Below are 22,064 nucleotides of genomic sequence, written 5' to 3' on the forward strand. Positions count from 1 at the left end.
TTTTTCCAGGCAGAGGAGCTCTGTGGGGTCAAAGTGCATCATTCGCTGTCGCCTTGTAAATCTGCACTGCCCCCTAGGGTCTGGCATGAATACTACATCATTTTCATGCGGAATTGCGACATTGTTCGAATGGAGACGGAACCATATAAATGCATATTTGAAATGTTTCGTATTCTCGGAGAGTCACCATGTAAACGGCCCCTGTGACAAGTGTTTTTTTACTTTTTTTTTTTTTTTTTAATGGATTGGGCGTCTACTTTATTTTCTTGTTTAAAAATAATTCCGTGGGACAGTAATATATTTAAAACCTATAATTATTACATTTAAAGTGCTTAAAAAACCATTTTTTTAAATAAGTTTTTTTAGTTATAGTTTGAGGAAAAAGGTAAAAATAAACATGTCTTATATGTATCTCTTTTCAATAATAGAGCTGAATAAATACGTTGAACAAAAAAAAAAAAAAAACATTTTTGGGGGGGCGCTACTTTACGGCTTTTCACTTATTGCGATGGGTTCTGGTCCCCATTAACCGCGAAAAACAAGGGATCACTTTATAGTATTCCTTTAGCATGGTCACACCATCTTGCACAGACAACAAGATGAAGCAAATCACGTTGTTTCTGCATTTCGCCAAATGCCGTAAACTTTTCGCTATAATGAAACATGAATTTCTTCCACATTCTTTAAAACTAAATAAATAAATCACGTTTTTTTTTTTTTTTCCGTCATGTACATATGTATGTGAGGCTATGTTCACACCGCAGGGTGTAACATCTAACTTGGATTTGTTAATTTAGATTTTTTTCTGTTCACGTTATGAAAACGAACAGCTGTGATGTAATTTCATTTGTTGGTGACTTATGGGTCGCATTAATACAGATATGCGTTCATACTGCAAAGGACAAACATCTGACTTTTATTCACAAGTCTTCACAGCTTTTATCCTGGGTCGGATATTAAAAAAATATCTATATATATTGGAATTGGACTGTTCACACTGCTTAAAAAATATCAGATACGCTTCGTATTGGCCTGCTGTTTTAACAAAGCCCAATATTCCTTGGAAATGGGACATGCCTCCCCGTTCCCAGTTGCCGTACCGATCGTTTACGTTGTCAGGTAATCATTTTACGAAAGGCTTTTCGAACATGCTACATAGCCTTGCATAACCCGGTGACAGCCAAAAAAAACGATTTCAAAAGATTGATTTAATTATAATGATTATGATTGAAATTATTTGGACGTTTGAAAATGTCCAAAAAAACAAAACAAAACAAAAAAAAACAAAATGGGTTTTGGAGTTGACTGTATTTTTAGGTTTTCTTTTGTTTTTGTTATTGACAGTCAATCAAAACTGCACATTTTTATCTTTCCAAAGAAAAATGTTATTCTCAACACTGGAGCTCATTAAACTAACAAGCCGCTGCTTTGTCTCCACAGCTCACACACACACAAAATACATGTCAATGACAAAGGCCCACATGTGGCGCACTATCTAGCTAACAATCCGAAACCCCCCCACGCCTCCTCCAGTGTCTATCCGTCTCCCCATCCTCCTCTCTCATTCTTCCCCAAGGCTTCTCTCAGGCACTTGGATTCCCTACAGCACTTGAACTGCATCAACGTAATTAATATTCATCATCGTGGTATTCCAGGACATGTTGATAGGGCAGGGGGGGCTGGGTAAAAACCGTGTCAGACACATTTGAGGCAGACATGGAAGAAATATTACACACCCACACATTGAGTTCATAAATGCCCAGTGGACTTTTCAGCCTATGTTTATGTTTATCTACCTGCCTTGCACAGACGTGTGAGAGGGTTACTGTATTTCACATGAAGCTGAGGGAAATACATTGGGAATAACACATCATCAGAGGCTATTTTTTTTATTTCGTCGCCAGACAGTTTGATGCTCCGGGCGGGAGCCGACCGACGTCCAAGCTTTCGCGCCCATTGGCTGCTTCTGCAGGGGAATTCCTCCACTGGTGCTTTTGTCATTGTAGCCAGCTGACTCACAAGCAGGAAGAGAAACAGTTTGGATCACATCCCCTCCATATGTACTGTATGCGAAACCAAATACTGGATGTGAAAAATTAGCCAGATTTTAGAGAAAGTTGTGATTTGACACTCATTGAGTTTATTGGCTGCCATTGATGGTGCTAGACGCAAGGGCGTAGGTTTGCATAAGGACGGTAGGGACATAACGCTACCAACTTTTCAGGAAGCTCAAATTTTACTCACCAACTTTTAAGCAACCTTATTTGCGTTATACATTGGTACCGCTACATACAAAGTTAATTCGTTCCAGGACCTTGTTTGTAAGTCGAAATGGTCGTATGTCGAGCGGGATTTTCCCATAAGAATACATTCTGATTCCATGAAGTCGTTCCACAGCCCAAAAACCTACACTAAATCCTGAATAAATACTGCCATTACTATTGCAAATATCAATTACAAAGAGCAAAGCAAATAAATTATGAATAAAAATCAGATGAACAATAATAGTAATAAAAATACATTATGAATAAAAATAGAGCTGCAGCTATTGATTATTTTAGTAGTTGATTAATCGATGAACTAGTTTGTCAAATAATCGAGTAATTGGATAAGTAACATGAAAAATTAAAATACCTGAGCTGAGCCTCAAACGGTATAAAAAAAAAAAAATAAGGATCTATCTACAACAAAAGAACAATTGGCTAACTTACATAACAAAGGTCCGCTAGCTTAAATGCTATAAAACGTTTTTTTTTTTTGTTTTTTTACAATGCTCTTAACAAATGGTTCAGACACATATTCCCACAAAAAAAACAGCTAAATATACCCATAAACTAAATTACGAATGCATTTTAAAAAAAACTTTAGCGCAAACAAAAACTTAGCTTACGTTGGTCTTAACATGGAGCAGCTGGATTCAGCCATGTGAAATGAGGCAGACTAGAGGGCAGTGTAACCACTCAAATCAATAAAACTGATTGCAAACGCTTTCAAAATAAACCATGACAACGCCACAATAATCAAACGAATACTCAAAGCAGCAAAATTTAATTCGAATCATTTTTTTCCTAATTGAATACTTGAGTTAATCGATTAATCGATGCAGCACTAAATAAAAATCACAATCACAATAATATAAAAATAGTAATAATAATAATAATAATACTTGTAATAATGTAACAAATTGGGTTCTAATGTGGCAGACTTTTTTTTGCTGTACCTGAACACAGCGCGGGGCTGACGTGACTTTACTTTCTGTTTTGATCCTGGCATCAACCTCAGCGGACACGAGGCGAGTTGATGGAATAAATGATTAGAAACCTGACGATGCTGGCGATTTCTTTGCCGATTTTACTAGGGCTATCGATTATTTTAGTAGTCGATTAATCGATGAACTGTTCAGTTCGAATAATCGAGTATTCGGATAAGGAACATAAAAAATGCAAATACCTGAGCTGAGCCTCAAACGGTATAAAAAAATTAATAAATGAGGATCTATGTCCAACAAAAGAACAGTTGGCTAACTCACATAGGAAAAGTATGCTCGCTTAAATGATAAAAAAAGGCTACCTTTTTTTCTTTTTTTTTTTGACAATACTCTTAACAAATGGTTCAGACACATATTCCCACAAAAAAAACAAAAACAAAAAAACCCCCGCTAAATATACATATTAACTTAATTACGATTGCATTAAAAAAAAAAAAACTGGCTCAAACAAAAACTTAGTTTATGTTGGTCTTAACAGGGAGCAGCTGGATTCAGCCATGTGAAATGAGGAAGACTAGAGGGCAGTGTATCCACCCAAATTAATAAAGCTAAATGCAAACACTTTCAAAACGAACCATTACAACGGCACTTTAATTAAACAAATACTCGAAGCAGCAAAATTTAATTCGAATATATTTTTTCTAATCGAATACTCGAGTTAATCGATTAATCGTTGCAGCACTAGATGTTACCACAATAAGAATTGTCACCTTAACTTATAAAGACTGGCGAATGGAGGAGGACCGCAGGCCGAGATCGACATTTTAAGGCCCTATTGTCGACGCAGTTCATGAATGCACACGCCATGCTTATATTTTGCTATCATTCACATCTTCATTTCAATGGTAAGAGTCACCTTTTCTTTTTTTTCCTCCACGTCCTCCACCCTCTTCAAAGAGGAAGGATATTATGTAGGAATGGGAACCTCTTGGTACCTCACGATACGATACGGTTTGTGATACAAAGCTCACGATTACAATGATCTGACGATATAGCGATACAACGATTATCGATACATTGGTCAAGAAATCATTCTAGGATATTCTAAAAACAACTAATAAACAGAAAAACAAGCTTCTGCTGTGAATTGGAATGAGTTTATCACGACTAGACGTCCAATCCGTTTGAAGTGGGAGGGATGGCAGCGAATGAACATTCGTTCATTCGTTGCCATCCCTCCCACTTCAAATGGATTGAACGTCTATGGCCGTCAGTAGCAGCCAATGCCAGGCAATGAGGTAATTTTGGGCCATTTAAGGTCATTTACCTGTTGATTTTCAGTTACTTCCTGTTGATTCTGGGGTATTTTATGGGTCACTTCCTGTTCATTTTGTGTTACAGAACAGGAAGTGACCTGGAAATCACCCAAATGAATAGGCAGTGACACAAACTCAAAAGGAAATGACCTGGAAATGCCCTAAAATGAATAGCAAGTGACCTATAAATGCCCTGAAAATCTGACCGAAGACTGTGAATGCTCTGGTTTTAAATGAAAAAACGTTCCCAGTCTAAATGGATTGGGTGTCGAGCACCGTCAAGGCAGCCTTTGAGTTAACCGAGACACTATTATGTTGGAAGATTTTGGTAGCAACTTGTTGGTTCATTTTTATTTTATTTTTTTTTTTAGATATTGACATCTTTTTATAAGGATATCTCGATTCTCGCAGGAGCATATCGATAACCTTTTGGGATATAAAGTATCACAATATATCACCATTTCGATAGGGGGTTGGTTCGGCCAGCAGCAGCCAGTGTATGTAAAAAGAAGTCAATGTTGTGGAGGTGGGGAATACACCACTCATTTTGCAACTGAAAGTCCGACCAGCATCAGTGTTAGCGTAATATTAAACGGTTTGAATTTGCTTACCTGCAAAACTCGAGTGAAGAAGGTCCTAAACGATTAATTGTTTATCAAAATAGTTGTCAATTAGTCGATTAACTCAAAACACAAGACCTAAAACCCTCTGCAGAAACGTCCGCATGGTTTAAAAATGTCAGCAGATATTCGGTGCGTCAAAAATTAATGAAGGGGTAACAACTCCATTGAAATCCCCCCATTTGTCTTTGAGTTCTGATGTAATGTTACAGAAGTTACTGCAAGCTCACGTAGCATTAAGTGTGAGCCAAGAGTCAAGAGATGATCCAAAGTTTGGGCTCTTTACACACTTGAAAAAAAGAAGATAAAGTGCGAAGGGTTGGCTTGCAAAAGCGCACGTCTACAGTTGAATCAACTGGCTCCAATCAATGAATGAGCTTCCCCAGGCTTAAAAAGTCACTGGCACGGAATGGGGGTGACAAAGTTGACCTAGCAATTTTCCGCCTTTGGAGGTAGAATCAGAAGACTGCTTTGTGTCAAAGCTGTAAAATGTCTTTTGAATCATAATTCATTGATTGAAAGTGGTGTTAGAAGTTGCTAAGGTGTTTATGAATGGTACAAGCATAGAATACATGTTTTTGAAGGCTTCCTAGGCTCCATTCAAACGCAAACAGTCGGGATTGGCGACGTCTTCCTGTCAAACGTCGCTACAAAAACACAAACGTCACACGCTTTGCTTTGCTCAGCTTGACTGCGCGGCACGCTAAGCCAGATTAGCGGGAGGAAAAGGCTCGCTAAAGCACCATATTTGGGAAATATGACCTAGAACCCTTTTTCAGTCACAACTAAATTGCAATCACGGGGCCAGAATGGCCACTAGAACGACAATTTTTCTAGTTTATCTTCAGTTCTGACATGTTCGGACTCGCCCAGAAGGATTTATTTACTCCAGGCATACACTGACAACACGCCTGCCTTTTGGAATGTAGGCACATGCAAGGAAGTAGGAATACAAAATCTCAAAACCTGTTCTGTGTTACGCAGAGAATAAGTAGATGTGTCTGAAAAGATAATCTGAAATGATAGCCCTAGAGAAGGATGTCAAACTTATTTTTGTTCGGGGGCGCATTCGTGCGGGCCGGACCAGTTTTGGGCCATACAAATTAAATTCATTCGCCCACTACCAGTCAAAATGGATTGGACGTGGAGAACCGTCAATGGCACTTAAGTATGACCATTCACAGCTAGTCTTTCTAGTTTAAATGAATTGTACGTGTATCGTTGTCAATGTAAGCCAAAAGGTTCATTTTGGGTCACTTCCTTGTAATTTTAGGTTACTTGCAGGTCACTTCCTGTACATTTGGGGCATTCAGGGGTCAAGTTCTATACATTTTGGATCATTTTCTGTTGATTTTAGGGCATTTGCAGACCACTTTCTGTTCATTAGTGACTGCATGTTGATTTGGATGCCTTTCAGGATTATTTCCTGTTGATTTCGGGTCACCTCCTGTTGGTTTTGGGGCATTTTTGATCACTTCTTTGTTAAGGGCAACCTCAGACTTAAATACTTGTAGGCTCTAATAAGGCACAATATTAGAAACACATATTATTGCCATTGATTTAGAAATCTATAATATTGAGCACATGCTTTGACCTACGGAGGGCGCCATGTTTTACCCACGCAATACACGCTGGGGGGGTGATGAAGTTGTTGGCCTGGACTGGGAGAATAGCTGTGCGAGCTAGCAAGCGAAGCGAGTATGACGACTGGCATGATTTGTCACATTCTGCTGCTGGTCACAACTGTGGGATGAGTTCCCAACGTGCTACCTGCATCCACTTTCAGCTCATCAGCAGCGTCTTTAAACCGATCCTGCTATTTGACGGTTTGTATATCCCTTCGTTACTAGTTGCATCATTGCCTTGTTTTTTCGTTTGTCTGCCTTTTACCTTGGTTTTCCCTCTCTTTTTTTTTTCTTCTTTTTATAATTGATCCCGACCTACTGTCACGGAACCTTTTTTTGTCTCCCTTTTCACGATCCTGTGTCCACAACAACGGCAACCTGCAAGTTGAACTGATTTTTCAAATTTTATTAAAACGAAAACGGTAAGAAGACGTTTGAATATCAAATTATTATAACTCATAGTCACATTTATTTTTCAAAAACTACAAGTCTTTCTGTCCGTGGTCCCTTTTACCGCGTTACCACTGCCATTATCGGTGCTAGACGTCCAATGTATTTTGACTGGAAGGGGCAAAAGAACAAATGTGACTACGGACACGAAAGTGAGCCAAGTGCAGTTCTGCGTAAACTCGAACAAAAATCTACGGTTCTACCATGCCGATGTCAAAATAAAGACATTTGATTTTGTTATGTATAGGACTGGGAACCTCTTGGTACCTCACGATACGATGCGATTTGCTATACAAAGCTCACGATAACGATGATCTGACGATATGGCGATACAACGATTATTGATACATTGGTCAGGAAATCATTCTTGGATATTCTACAAACAACTAATAAACAGAAAAACAAGCTTCTGCTGTGAATTGGAATGAGTTTATCATTAGTAGACGCCCAATCCATTTAAACTGGGATTCAAACGGATTGAACGTCTATGGCCATCAGTGGCAGCCAATGCCAGGCAATGAGGTAGTTTTGGGCCATTTAAGGTCATTTACCTGTTCATTTTCAGTTACTTCCTGTTGATTTTGGGGTATTCTATGGTTCTCTTCCTGTTTATTTTGAGTTACAGAACAGGAAATGACATGGGAATCATCCAAATGAATAGGCAGTGACTCAAACTCAACAAAAAATGACCTGTAAATGCCCTAAAATGAACAGCAAGTGACCTGTAAATGCCCTGAAAATCGGACAATCGGACAATGACCGCGAATGCTCTGGTTTTAGGGCTGTCAAAATTATCGCGTTAACGGGCGGTAATTAATTTTTTTAATTAATCACATTAAAATATTTGGCGAAGTTAACGCACATGCCCCGCTCAAACAGATTAAAATGAAAGCACAGTGTCATGTCCAATTGTTACTTGTGTTTTACCGCCCTCTGCTGGCGCTTTGGTGCGACTGATTTTATGGGTTTCAGCACCATGAGCATTCTGTAATTATTGACATCAATAATGGCGAGCTGCTAGTTTATTTTGTGATTGAAAATTTTACAAATGTTATTAAGACGAAAACATTAAGAAGGGTTTTAATATAAAATTTCTCTAACTTGTACTAACATTTATCTTTTAAGAAATACAAGTCTTTCTATCCATGGATCGCTTTAACAGAATGTTAATGTTAATGCCATCTTGTTGATTTATTGTTATAATAAACAAATACAGTACTTATATACAGTATGTTGAATGTATATATCCGTCTTGTGTCTTATCTTTTCATTCCAACAAAAATTTACAGAAAAAAAGGGCATATTTTATAAATGTTTTGAATTGCGATTAATTACGATTAATTAATTTTTAAGCTGTGATTAACTCGATTAAAAATTTTAATCGTTTGACAGCCCTATCTGGTTTCGAATGAATGAACGTTCCCAGTCTACATGGATTGGGAATCGAGCACCGTCAATGCAGCCTTAGAGTTAACTGAGACACTATAATCGTGAAAGATTTTGGTAGCAACTTGTGGGTTCATTGACATTGACACCTTTTCAAAACGATATCTCGATTCTTAGCAGGAGCATATCAATAACCTTTTGAGATACAAAGTATCATGATATATCATCATTTGGATATTTTTTTCACATCCCTAGTTATGTACAGTATGAATGAGTTAAACGTGCCTGTTTGGCAGAACAACCCCGCGGATTGTATTCTCCCCCCCCCCCCAAGCGGGCCGGATGTTTGACACCACTGGCATAGAGTCTGAGGGGATGTAAACTTTAGTTTTTATGACCTTTAGGTGATTTAAGGTGACCTTAACCCAATTTATTCATTTGTGTGGTGTCACCACAGTTGGGTACACCAACCTTTTAGTGGCCTCTAACAAACAGAAAAGTTTGGTTTAACACTAGAGGAAGTTAAAAATTGCACAAATGCAGCCAACCCACCAGCTTAGAAAAAGCGGAAGAATTTCATTGAGGTGTTAGATTTTATTAAGCATTAAACGTCCTCGGCAAAGATTCTTATCTCTCCAACCAAGTGAAAATGTTGTTTTTGTAAAAGTTATATCATCTTGACGGTAAAAATGCTTATAAAATCTCCCCTATTTTCTGATTAGCAGACGCTTGAAATACCAAAGTCAAAATAAACAACGCCAGATAAAATAAGATAAGCGTGATGGATTTCTGTGCAGCCGCCAACCACAGCGCATTAAAAATGTTTGCCGCTCACCTCCGTGAACAAATCGACGTTCCTGCTGTCGGCGCTGCCAAAAATGCAGTGATGAAAGAAAACAGTTGGCTGAGAGGCGGGATATTAATTAGCCTTGTAGATGCAGATAAACGAGGATGAATTTCAAACATTTCACATAAATGTTCACGGCTTAAAGTCGTCAATACGCCAACGTCACATAGTACAACACATAAAAGGAAAACCCTTAATTTAGAGAAGTAATACTGGCGGTACTAGTGCTCAAATGTTTAAGTACGGTTTAGTTGGATAAAACTTTTAGGATCAACATATTTGCATTATACTTTAAAAACAACATGAATATTATATGTATCTGAAATTTTGTCATTAATAATGCACGAGTGATCGAACACGCGGCCTGGGGGCTAAATCCGGCCCGCGACGGTAAATCATATGCATCGACTTCATACTTATCATTAAAGTTGTATTGAAACACAATTTTTTTTGGTCAGAAATAATACATTAAGGACTAAAGAAATTATGTTTGTTAGACCTTTTTAATTAAAGAAATAATAATAATATTTTTTTTTTTAAATTAAAAAATAATAGACAATGTTTTTTCCCATTTTGGATTTTTGCTCAAACATAAAATTAATAAAGACATTTTTTTTTAATTGAAGAACAAAACAATAAATATTTATTGTGTACCCCTTTTTTATTATTTCTATTAATTAAAAAAGGCAAAAAAAAATATTTTAAAAAGAAGAAAAGAATGAATGAAATTAGGAAATACTTGTTATTAGGAGGCTAAAAAAAAAAGATCTGGACAATTTTTAGGTCAATAATGTGTCTAAGCCAGTGTTGGAATGTAACTAAGCAAAAGTACTTTGTTACTGTACTTAAGTAGATTTTTTGTTTATCTGTACTTTGAGTACAAATATGAAGTCGTACTTTTTACTTTTACTTCACTACATTTTACAGCACATTTACTGTTTTTACATTTTACTTCACTGCTTTTCAAATTGTCGCCTGCGTTATACGTTTTTTTTTTTTGTCATTGTGAATTGATAATTTTGTTTTAATGCCTCCGGCGCAAACGATAAGCCCGCACAACAATACCATAATCGAGCACAAGGGGCATCAACACGAGTACAAGCAAGATTAGCCAGGTGAAGAAGATATTAACCAACAAAAACCAACAGTGAAAGCAGTGCACCTTCAGGTCGGTGGGGCCATATATCACATTTTTGCACTGGGAGAAAACACCTTTACTTTTTACTTGTAAATTTTAGGGCTGCAGCCATTGATTATTTGTCGATTAATCTATCAACTAGTTAGTTCGAATAATCGTGTAATCGGATTAGGAACATTTAATGCGTTGTACAATCAATTATAGGAAATGTAAAACAAAGGCTTGCTAAGATTGCAATTTCAAAACAGCATTAAATGTGAACATTTAATATTTAAAAATACCTGATCTTAGCCTCAAACGATATTAAAAAAAAAAATTTTTAAATACCTGATCTTAGCCTAAAACGATATTAAAAAAATAAATAAATGAGGATCTAAGTACAACAAAAGAACATTTGGCTAACAAAACTCAGTTAGCTTAAATGCTGTAAAATGCTAACTTTTTTGTTTTCCAATACTCTTAACAAATCGTTCAAACACGTTCCCACAAAAAAACGGCTAAATATACCTATATATTAAATTACGAATGAATAAAAAACATTAGCTTATGTTTGTCTTAACAGGGAGCAGCTAGATTCAGCCATGTTAAATGAGCTATGTCGTATTCACTGTTGCCACTAGAGGGGAGTGTATCGACCCAAATCAAAAGCACTAAATGCAAACACTTTTAAAACAAACCATTATAACGCCAATCTAATTACACATATACTCGAAGCAGCAAAATTTGATTTGAAGCTTTTCTCTTCATCGAATTACCTGAGTTAATCGATTAATCATTGCAGCGCTAGTACATTATAAAGCAAGTACTTTTGTACTTTTACTTGAGTATAAAAAAGTGAGCACTTCATCCACCACTGGTCTAAGCTATTTATCAACTACTGAAATGCTGTAGTTGTTGATTCGTTTGCTAATTGATTAGTTACGGATTACTCAATCTTGTTACGCAACTAAGATGAGTTATAGTGGTACATGAAGATCCAATTACTTTTTCAGCTAGTACTTTGTCTCAAATGTTTGAAAAGGAGTGCCTTAATTCATTCCCTGCCATCAACGGCGATACACGTCCAATCCATTTTGCGATCATCAGCTGCCAGCCCTCACTGTTCAAAATGGATTGGACATCTATCGCCGTCATTGGCAACGAATGAGTTCATCTTTTCGCAAAACCTTTAAAAATATATACATTAACTCGTTTGCTCCCAAAAACATATAAATACGTTCTATTTTTAATTGTTTCAATGCCCCAAAGACAAATTTATACGTCTTTAACGTTTTTTGTTTTCTTTTACAAGAGACATCTCTGGGTTTTGATTCAATTTAGCTCCAAAGCACAAAGCTGAAAATCCACTTTAAAGCGATAAAACTGGCCAGTGGAGGGGAGTAGCGCATTTGGTAAGACCCGCAACCTGAATCAACGGCAACAAACGGCCGGGCCGCACAGCCTGGGTACCGGCGGAAGACAACCGAATGGCGTCCAGGATGCCAGGCGGCGGACAACCGAGCAGAACAACCTAGAGGACGCCCGGGATACCAGGCGCTGGACAACCGAGCAAAATGACCGGGACCACCAGTGCAGCGGACGATGCCATTGAGTCCGTGCTGCTCGCCGAGCAGACCCCGCAGCGACTCAAAAAAATCCATCTTTTTGAGACAGGCGGCGATGAGGGAAAAGTTTACCAGGCTGTCGCAGCCACAACAGCGTCATCTCTCAGTTAGTTATGTGTAAATAAATTGTTACTTTGCTCTTAAAAGCTCTATTTGTCTTGTTGTTTATGTTATTTTGGAAAAAGGAAAACATTTTTCAGATGTTTGGGATGTAACTAGAGCAAAAAACAGCTGTGTTAAAGTCAAAGTTATGTTTGAAATGTATGCTTTCACAAAAAGCTCAATTTATCTGTTTTTTCATCAGAAATTGAAAAATTGCTCTAAGCTATTTTCTAATGCTGAGTTCTAAAGAATGGGAAATGATATGAACTTAATTTTTTTCCTGCTGAAAGAAGAGAGTCTAATCTTTCTTTTGGCGGGTTCCATGTTTATAAAGCAATAGAACAGAAATTTCTTTGGGCCTTGCAAAATCAGTCAAAATCCAGTAAAACGACCGGGAAAATGGCTGGGAGTGAATGAGTTCAATTACTGTCATGAACGAAATATGCTGCATGTAGTAGATAAACAGCAGTAGGTAGGCTCGGTATCAGCGGGCGTCTTGGGACTGGATCACAATCTGATCGGGTGGGATTACATCCCTCTTGACATATACTTGAAGCTTCACTTTCTCAATCAGTGACAGGAACAACGGAGACACCATGTCGGGGGAGAAAAAAATGCGTGGATTAGACGGTCATTAATACCCAATCTGGATTAACGGTGATCCCGAGGCCGTGCTACACAGCTGCGGATTAGTCGCACGGCGGCCGCGAGACAATGCTGCTTTTTGTTCCTGGTGGACAACAAAAGGACGACTCATTTCAAACAAGGTCAGCTGTGATTAAACAACTGAAAAGAGGGGCTGACTGACCCCACCCCTTTCAAATCTTTGCCAGTGAATCAAATGGGATTGGACATACTTGCGATTAAGCATAGCAAAATGAATCGGAAGTTTGCTCAGGGAGATTCCAAGATAAAAAAAAAAAGCATGAAATGTTTTGTGAGTAGAAAATTTAATACGTTGATAATTTCTCATTAAACGTTCCATAAATATCTTTTATTGATTTTTACGAAATTCCAGGAGCATAAAATAAACATCAATAATAGCGGTGCAACGGTTTGCGGTTCAAAGCCGAACCGTACGGTTCGCCCTGTACGGTTATTTACGCCTTTATGAACCGCGCCTTTTCGGTTTTGCAATAATGTATTCCGAACGCTTGTGGAATGAATTGATAGAGCTCTGTGTGCCTGTGTGTGACGTGAAGCAACGCTGTGGAGAAATTCCCGCCCCGCAAGTAAATGTCGGATCGCTGTCAAGCACCTGTGTAATAGAAGCCGAGTACCGCCCCCTCTCGCTTACGAGCGAAGTGAAAGTGAAACAAGAAAGAAAACAAATAGCGATGGCGAGCGGAGGAGTGGAGAGACCAAATTTTGAGGAAGCACCGGCTTCTTTCAAATCTGCGGTGTGGCAACATTTTGGTTTCCCCGTGGACTTCAGTGCGGAGGGAGAGAAAATATTGAAGAAAAAAAAAATTGCATGCATTGCTCAGCGCTTGTTCCCCAAATGCTAATGGCAACACTTTTATAACATGACTCCTGCACCTCACCAGCCATCACCCACAGATATCACTTTCTCAGGCTAGGACAACCCCGAAGATGACACCAGTGAAAACTCACAGCGGGCTTCGTTAATTCATTTGCAACGCTTGACCCGCGTTACATTGTTCCCTCGCGGACATATTTCTCCAACAACGTAATCCCCGACATTTATGAAATGGCACGCAAAGCCATCGAAGATGATTTTGCTAAAGCACATAGTTTCGCCCTGACCACTGATAGTTGGACGTCCCATGCTACAGAGTGCTACTACCTAACTGTGACGGTCCACTATAATTCATACCTGTCAAATTGTACGGTCTCGTCGTAATTTGTACAAGTGAGCACTCATTTTTAAATGTCTACGCACGTTACGTTCAAAATCTGCACGTTTTTCGTGCATTACGTTTTTTTTTTTGTTATCCGTTCGGATTTGGTCACCGTTTCTGCAACGAGGCAATGCGTTGGTTGAATGACGTGAGAAAAGTCAGAGACTCGGAGAGGGAAGAGTGTTTGTTGAGCCCCTGCAGCAAACGCGATGCTAGGCTAGGTGGCTCAGCCTCCAATATTACCTGACTTAGCCGACAACATACAATCTACGCCTAGATATCTCATGCATATAGAACTACATGCGAAATGACAGACTCGGTCGCGTTAGTAAACAGCCGCCATTTTAGAGCAGTAAATTTCTGAGAAACGCTCTGTTGTAGTAAACCTTGCGAGCGAACCTAAGCAACTTTTTATCTAAAATACTCCTAAATCGGCAAAATCTTGACTTGAGTCTATCTTTAAAGGATGAAACAGTTTTAAAATGTCGAAAGTAGACAGAAGGGAACTAATGCAAAAACGGGAGCAATTTTATCAATGTTAACGGTTGATTCACAACATTAAATGACCTCCAAACATAGCAAAGGTTACTATGTTTTTGGGTTTGTTTGTTTTGTTTTGTTTTTTTTTAATGAAAAAAAAAGACAAAAAAAAACATGAAAGGTATCACCGTTTTACTTTTTACTACTGTGTGTGTATTTCAATAGTCAGTCACTACACTAGCCAAAGAGCTAAGAAGCATTTTAACTGTCGAAAATATTTACACTTTAAGTGTTTCATTTTTTAAAAAGCAAAATAAAGGCAGTTAAAAAAAAAAAAAAAAAAATGCAAACCGAAACCGAACCGAAACCGTGATCCCAAAACCGAGGTTCAAACCGAACCGTGGGCTAACTGAACCATTGCACCCCTAATCAATAAGTGTTTGAAAATCTCTAACATGCCGTTTTCGGAAATATCCAAACAGTACAAAGATTCAATTTAGATAATTTCCTACTAATTTTAATAATTCTATGTTGTTGTGAGCTACAGTGTATCACAAAAGTGAGTACACCCCTCGCATTTCTGCAGATATTTAAGTATATCTTTTCATGGGACAATACTGACAAAATGACACTTTGACACAATGAAAAGTAGTCAGTGTGCAGCTTATATAATAGAGTTAATTTATTTTCCCCTCAATATAACTCAAAATATAGCCATTAATATCTAAACCCCTGGCAACAAAAGTGAGGGCACCCCTTAGAAACTACGTACATCCGTAAATGTCCAAATGAGTACTGCTTGTCATTTTCCCTCCAAACTCATTACAGTCTGACTGTCTGACTGAGTGCACCGAACCATGATGCCCGTACTCGAATACAAATACCGTTACATTCTTACTATCAATTATATATGGTAATTAGCTGTCAGCTTGCAAATTCATGACAGTGGACTAAACTTGTATCCAATTACTTGTACAGTAGATGAGATTCAAAGACAAATGAATTTTAGAAGTGGAATTAAATGCATTCAAGTCAATATTTCAGAAGTTGCTGACAGTCTGAATCAATTGACCGCTTGCAAATGCATGGCAGTGGACTGGACTGATATCCACATACATACATCTGCAATAGAAGTAGGACTGCAGCTATCGATTTTTAAGTAATCGATTAATCTATCAATGAGTTAGTTCGATTTATCGAGTAATCGAATTAGGAACATTGAATGCGTTGCAGAATAAATTTTAGGAGATGTAAAACAAAGGCTTGCTAAGATTTACTTTCAAAAAAAGCATTAAAGTGAATACAAAATAAAATTCCCAAGTGTTTTTTCAAACTATGCAGAATTGCACTTTCATTTCACGAGCAATAAATGCATTTAAAAATAAATTCAAATATCTGAGTTTAGCCTCAATCGACATGAAAAAATTAGGGCTGTCAAAATTATCTCGTTAACAGGCGGTAATTAATTTTTTTAATCAATCACGTTAAAATATTTGACGCAATTAACGCACATGCCCCGCTAAAACAGATTAAAATGACAGCACAGTGCAATGTCCACTTGTTACTTGTGTTTTTTTGGAGTTTTGTCACCCTCTGCTGGCGCCTGGGTGCGACTGATTTTATGGGCCTCAGCACCCATGAGCATTGTGTAATTATCGACATCAACAATGGCGGGCTACTAGTTTATTTTTTGATTGAAAATTTTACAAATTTTATCAAAACAAAAACATCAAGAGGGGTTTTAATATAAAATTTCTTTAACTTGTACTAACATTTATCTTTTAAGAACTACAAGCTTAAACAGAATGTTAATAATGTTAATGCCATCTTGTTGATTTATTGTTATAATAAACAAATACAGTACTTACTGTATGTACCATATGTTGAATGTACGTATATATCCATCTTGTGTCTTATCTTTCCATTCCAACAATACTTTACAGAAAAATATGGCACATTTTATAGATGGTTTGAATTGTGATTAATTACGATTAATTAATTTTTAAGCTGTAATTAACTCGATTAAAAATTTTAACTAACTTGAATAGCAGTGGTCCGCTAGCATAAATGCTACAAAATAGTAACTTTTTAATTTTTATTTATTTATTTTTTAAACAATGCTCTTAACAAATCGTTCAAACATATATTCCCACAAAAAACTGCTAATTTTGTCTCTTATACAAATACATAACCAATCATAAAAGCTCAAACAAAAACTTACAACCTTACATTGGTCTTAACAGGGAGCAGCTGGATCCAGCTGTGTATCCACCCAAATCAATCAAACTAAATGCAAACACTTTCAAAACAAACCATTACAATGTTACTCTAATATAACGGATCCCCAAAGCAGAAAAATCTGATTCAAAGCTTTTTTCCAAATCAAATAATTCCAGTTAATAGATTAATCATTGCAGCACTAAATAAAAGTCAAATAAATGACATTCAAGTCATTAATTCATGGCTGAAACATACAATAAATTGTGCATGTGCCATTTTCGGAAATTGTTTTATCCATTCGTAACATCTCGTCGCCACCAAAAACATCAAAAAGTCTGCCAGTCAAATAATCGCCAGCATGTCGCTTTAATTTGAATTTATTAAACTTTTACTGCTTCCAGACGCCGCAGCAGGATTCGATCCAGACACATTGAAGCAGGATAATTAAGATCTTTTATTGCAGTGGTGTTGCTTTATGTGAGACTTTAATTGGCCTATGTTGAAAAGACGGCTGCGGATATAAACAGATGCACGTGTCGCTGATGAGACAGCGATGCTATCGTGTGATTTCACGTAAAACGGCTCTAAAAGTTATAGTGATACAGAAGTAGGAAATGAGTGAACTCACAACATCACGGTTCACTTTTTGTGTTCTTTCCTCACTGTCCTTGTCTTAACGTTACTCGTCACACGCGCTCGTGAAAAGGCGGCAAAAAGTAAGGCAGTTACAAGCGAGGCGTTTCCTCTCTCCAGGGACGACGACGCATGATGATACAATCCACTTCCTGTCTGTGTGTTGAGCTTCTCACGTTACACTGCCTTTCATGTCAGATGCCTGGATGCATTTTATAGGATGTAAACACAAGACGCAAACGACTAGAAATGGCACCGGCGCGAGCATGTTCAAGTGCGAAAGACCAGCGAGTGCTAATTTTCTCCTTCAATGACTGTCACGTTCATTCCCTCGCAGTCATTAAATACATTCCAATTACTCGCCGGAGCGATGTTGATGGTTTCAGACACAAAGCGGAGGGTTTACATTCTGTGGTTTATCGCAGGCGCGCGAGAGCGCGTGCAAGCTTGTGGTTGCCAAACGATGCCGACGTGCCTTAACATGCGTGCTGATAAATGCAGCTTCCGATTTGATTTTAATTGGAAATAAGTCAATGTTGAGGCATGAACTGACACACATCAGGGTATTCAAGCTCCATTTGTTGAATCGGTATGAGCAGGAAAAATAGATTTCAGTCGTCAATCCATTTTGGAACTTCATTAAGGAGTTTTGGAAGGGTTACCAATACTTTGCTTAACTATTAAATGTAATATCTGCAGACAATTGGTCTTGGGTCACAGGAGCTCGAGTCCACTCGAGTTGCAAATTTGATTACTCGCAACTCCACTCAGACTTGAAGAAACAAAAACAGGCTCTGACTCGCTGGAGCTAACGAGGGTCCGAGACTCGAGACACGACTCGACTTGTGAGGCAATGACTCGAGACCCGACAAGCTGACTCAAAAAACTTTGATTAGAGATTTGTTCCCACCTGCTTGCTCGCCTTGGCCGCTCTCATGACATGACCTCGAGCCTCGACTCAGCACGGTCTCGTGGCTCAACATGACTCGACTCGACCTCGTGATTCGACGCGACTCGATCTCGTGACGTGACATGACGTGACCTCGTGACTCGACGTAGTGACTCGACGTGACTTGACCTCGTGACTCGACGTGACTTGGCCTCGTGACTCGACGTGACTTGGCCTCGTGACTCGACGTGACTTGGCCTTGTGACTCGACGTGACCTGGCCTCGTGACTCGACGCCACTTGGCCTCGTGACTCGTCCACTCGAGTTGCAAATTTGATGACTCGCAACTCCACTCAGTCTTGACGAAAAAAAAAAACAGGCTCTGACCCGCTTGAGCTAACGAGGGTCCGAGACTTAAGACACGGCTCGACTTGTGAGGCAATAACTCAAGACTCAACTCGACTTGACTTGTGAGAATGACTCGAGACCCGACAAGTTGACTCGAAAAACTGTGATTATAGATTGGTTCCCATCTGCTTGCTCACCTTGGCAGCTCTCATGACATGACCTCGAGCCTCGACTCAGCGCGACCTCATGGCTCAACATGACTCGACTCGACCTCGTGACTCGATGCGACCTCGTGACGCGACCTCGTGACTTGACGCGACGTGACCTCGTGACTCGACGTAACCTCGTGACTCGACGTAACCTCGTGACTCAATGTGACCTGGAATCATGACTCGTCCACTCGAGTTGCAAATTTGATGACTCGAAACTCCACTCAGACTTGAAGAAAAAAAAAAACAGGCTCTGACCCGCTTGAGCTAACGAGGGTCCGAGACTCGAGAGACGACTCGACTTGTGAGGCAATAACTCAAGACTCAACTCGACTTGACTTGGGAGAATGACTCGAGACCCGACAAGTTGACTCGAAAAACTGTGATTATAGATTGGTTCCCATCTGCTTGCTCACCTTGGCAGCTCTCATGACATGACCTCGAGCCTCGACTCAGCGCGACCTCATGGCTCAACATGACTCGACTCGACCTCGTGACTCGATGCTACCTCGTGACGCGACCTCGTGACTTGACGCGACGTGACCTCGTGACTCGACGTAACCTCGTGACTCGACGTAACCTCGTGACTCAATGTGACCTGGAATCATGACTCGTCCACTCGAGTTGCAAATTTGATGACTCGAAACTCCACTCAGACTTGAAGAAAAAAAAAACAGGCTCTGACCCGCTTGAGCTAACGAGGGTCCGAGACTCGAGAGACGACTCGACTTGTGAGGCAATAACTCAAGACTCAACTCGAATTGACTTGGGAGACAATGACTCGAGACCCGACAAGTTGACTCGAAAAACTTGGATTATAGATTGGTTCCCACCTGATTGCTCGCCTTGGCCGCTCTCATGACATGACCTCGAGCCTCGACTCAGCGTGACCTCATGGCTCAACATGACTCGACTCGAACTCGTGACTCGATGCGACCTCGTGACTCGACGCGACCTCGTGACTCGACGCGACCTCGTGACTCGACGTGACTTGGCCTCGTGACTCGACATGACTTGGCCTCGTGACTCGGCCTCGTGACTCGACCTCGTGACTCGACTTGCCCACAACAGGTAAGACTCAGGACTTACTTGTGACACGGATCGTAGTGACTCCTTCAATTATCTGAATATCTGGGTATTAAAACTTGGTTCAGCTGCAAACCACACTTTTAAAATGGCGATTTAAAAAAATACTTTTTGGCCAATCTTTAATTTCTTATTGCAATAACTAGTTATGATTTGGATGACAACTCCAGTTGCTGCATTTTTATAGGGCAAGTGACTATTTGTGGTCATTTAAAAAACTTGGTGTCTACACATGTGGGTCATGTATTCTAGATGACCCAAAATATGGATAGACAAGTCTCCATTATAATTCTATATTTTGTTATAATTAACAATACATACGTCGCATGAAAAAAAAAAGATGGGCAAAGTACTCGACCCCGGTACTACCGGTAGTATGATTACAAATACTATTGGTCAAAATTTACTCAGAACAATGACACCATCACCCAACCCCCCCATAAATTTATGCTATTACCGTATTAGCCCGAATATAAGACGGTGTTTTTTGCATTGAAATAAGACTGAAAAAGAGGGGGTTGTCTTATATTCGCGGTCTAGACATTATACCCATTCACGACGCTAGGTGGCGCCAGATATCATTAAAGCGCTGTTCTATCATGACAGATCTCAGCTACTCTCCCCATTTACCACGCTAGATGGCGCCAGATATCATTAAAGCGATGTTCTGCCATGATAGATCTCAGCTACTCTCAAGTTTAACCAGTTTGCATTATTTTATTGCAATGTTTTTCCTTGTTCAGATTTTTTTCAGGACTACAGTTAGTTAGACTTCACTTTGATGGTTAATGCAGTTACTGCAATTTTGTTGTTTTATCACAATAGGTTGCTTTAATTACATTTAAAAAAACAGAAGCCATTCATTTACGAATGTGATTGCACTTTAGTTTACATATTTAAATGTTCAGATATTAAGATTTGAATGAGGCAAAATAACATGCTTTTTCTCTCAAATATATTGTTATAATCATTTGTTTCAGATGTACTGTACTTATTTTCTGTGTATAAAAATTAATTTGGTGTTCAAAAAGTCTTTTTTCCAACTTGAGTCTTGAAAAAGAGGGCCGTCTTATAATCAGGGCCGTCTTATATTCGGGACAATACGGTAACTCATCGCCTGCCATTGACAACGATAGACGTCCAATTCATAACAAGTTGGGGGACTGGCAATTTTGAATGCTCACGTTTCAGTGCCATTGACATTGCTAGACGTCCAATCTATTTAGACTGGGAGGGCTGCCAGCTATTATTCGCGGACCCAATGGCAGCCAATGAGTTAAATAAAGACCCTATAAAGGGTAACTAACAGTTTGTGGGTGTATTTGTATCCCCCAGTCCCTTTTTATTTACCCTTTTGGCAAGTCAAACAATTTTAGAGACAATTATTTATTCATTATTATTATTAAAATGGCCACCGTGATAGTCAAGTGTTCTCTTATGCTGGATTTTAAGTCAATTATAGCAATTCAATACTGTCAAGTGCCCCTTGGGGAACTTGCCCATGAGAGAAACCCTAACTAGATTATGCTAAGGATGCTGAAATCTCGCCATTGACGTTTCAGGAGAAACATTAATCAAATTAATCGTGGGAGGAATGACATTAATGACAACTTTAAACACACGCGTCGTTTTGAACGCTTTTAAATTGGACACGCGCTGTCGAACCGGGTCAACGGAGCTTCGGCTGAGGTACAAATCATGATGAAAAGATAAAAAAATATGCCTCGTTTGAGGCATACTGTAATTTACATTTCTCGAAGGCGCCTCGTGAGCGGAACAGACAGGTGGAAGAAAGCACGAGCTCCACATTGCGCGAATGCTGCATGACAACAACCAAGTTAAGCGAGGAAATTGAATTAAACTCACCTGGGAGGCTTCAACATGTGTCCCCGGAGCGCACAGTTTCTCGGAGGAAAGCGGAGAAAAAAGAAGGCGAGGCCAACATGGGAGCGTTCGGCGTGGCCGCCTGTCAACGTCAAAGGAGGAGTCTGCCAGACAAGCCAGCCAAGCGGCAGCCAGTGTTTACTCCAGCGAACACAAG

The 22,064-nt window shown here is 39.2% G+C and overlaps 1 protein-coding gene across 1 annotated transcript in view; it reads right to left on the minus strand.

Annotated features, from left to right (window-relative positions):
• Positions 1-22,064, minus strand: part of LOC130909239 (receptor-type tyrosine-protein phosphatase epsilon-like) — an 85,804-nt gene extending 63,740 nt beyond the window's left edge. Inside the window, exon 1 of the mRNA XM_057825466.1 lies at positions 21,890-22,064. The gene's annotated coding sequence lies outside the window, so the exon portion shown is untranslated. The remainder of the gene's footprint in view (positions 1-21,889) is intronic.

The sequence above is a fragment of the Corythoichthys intestinalis genome, chromosome 21 (genome assembly GCF_030265065.1).
Source record: "Corythoichthys intestinalis isolate RoL2023-P3 chromosome 21, ASM3026506v1, whole genome shotgun sequence".
In the NCBI taxonomy this organism is placed as follows: domain Eukaryota; kingdom Metazoa; phylum Chordata; class Actinopteri; order Syngnathiformes; family Syngnathidae; genus Corythoichthys; species Corythoichthys intestinalis.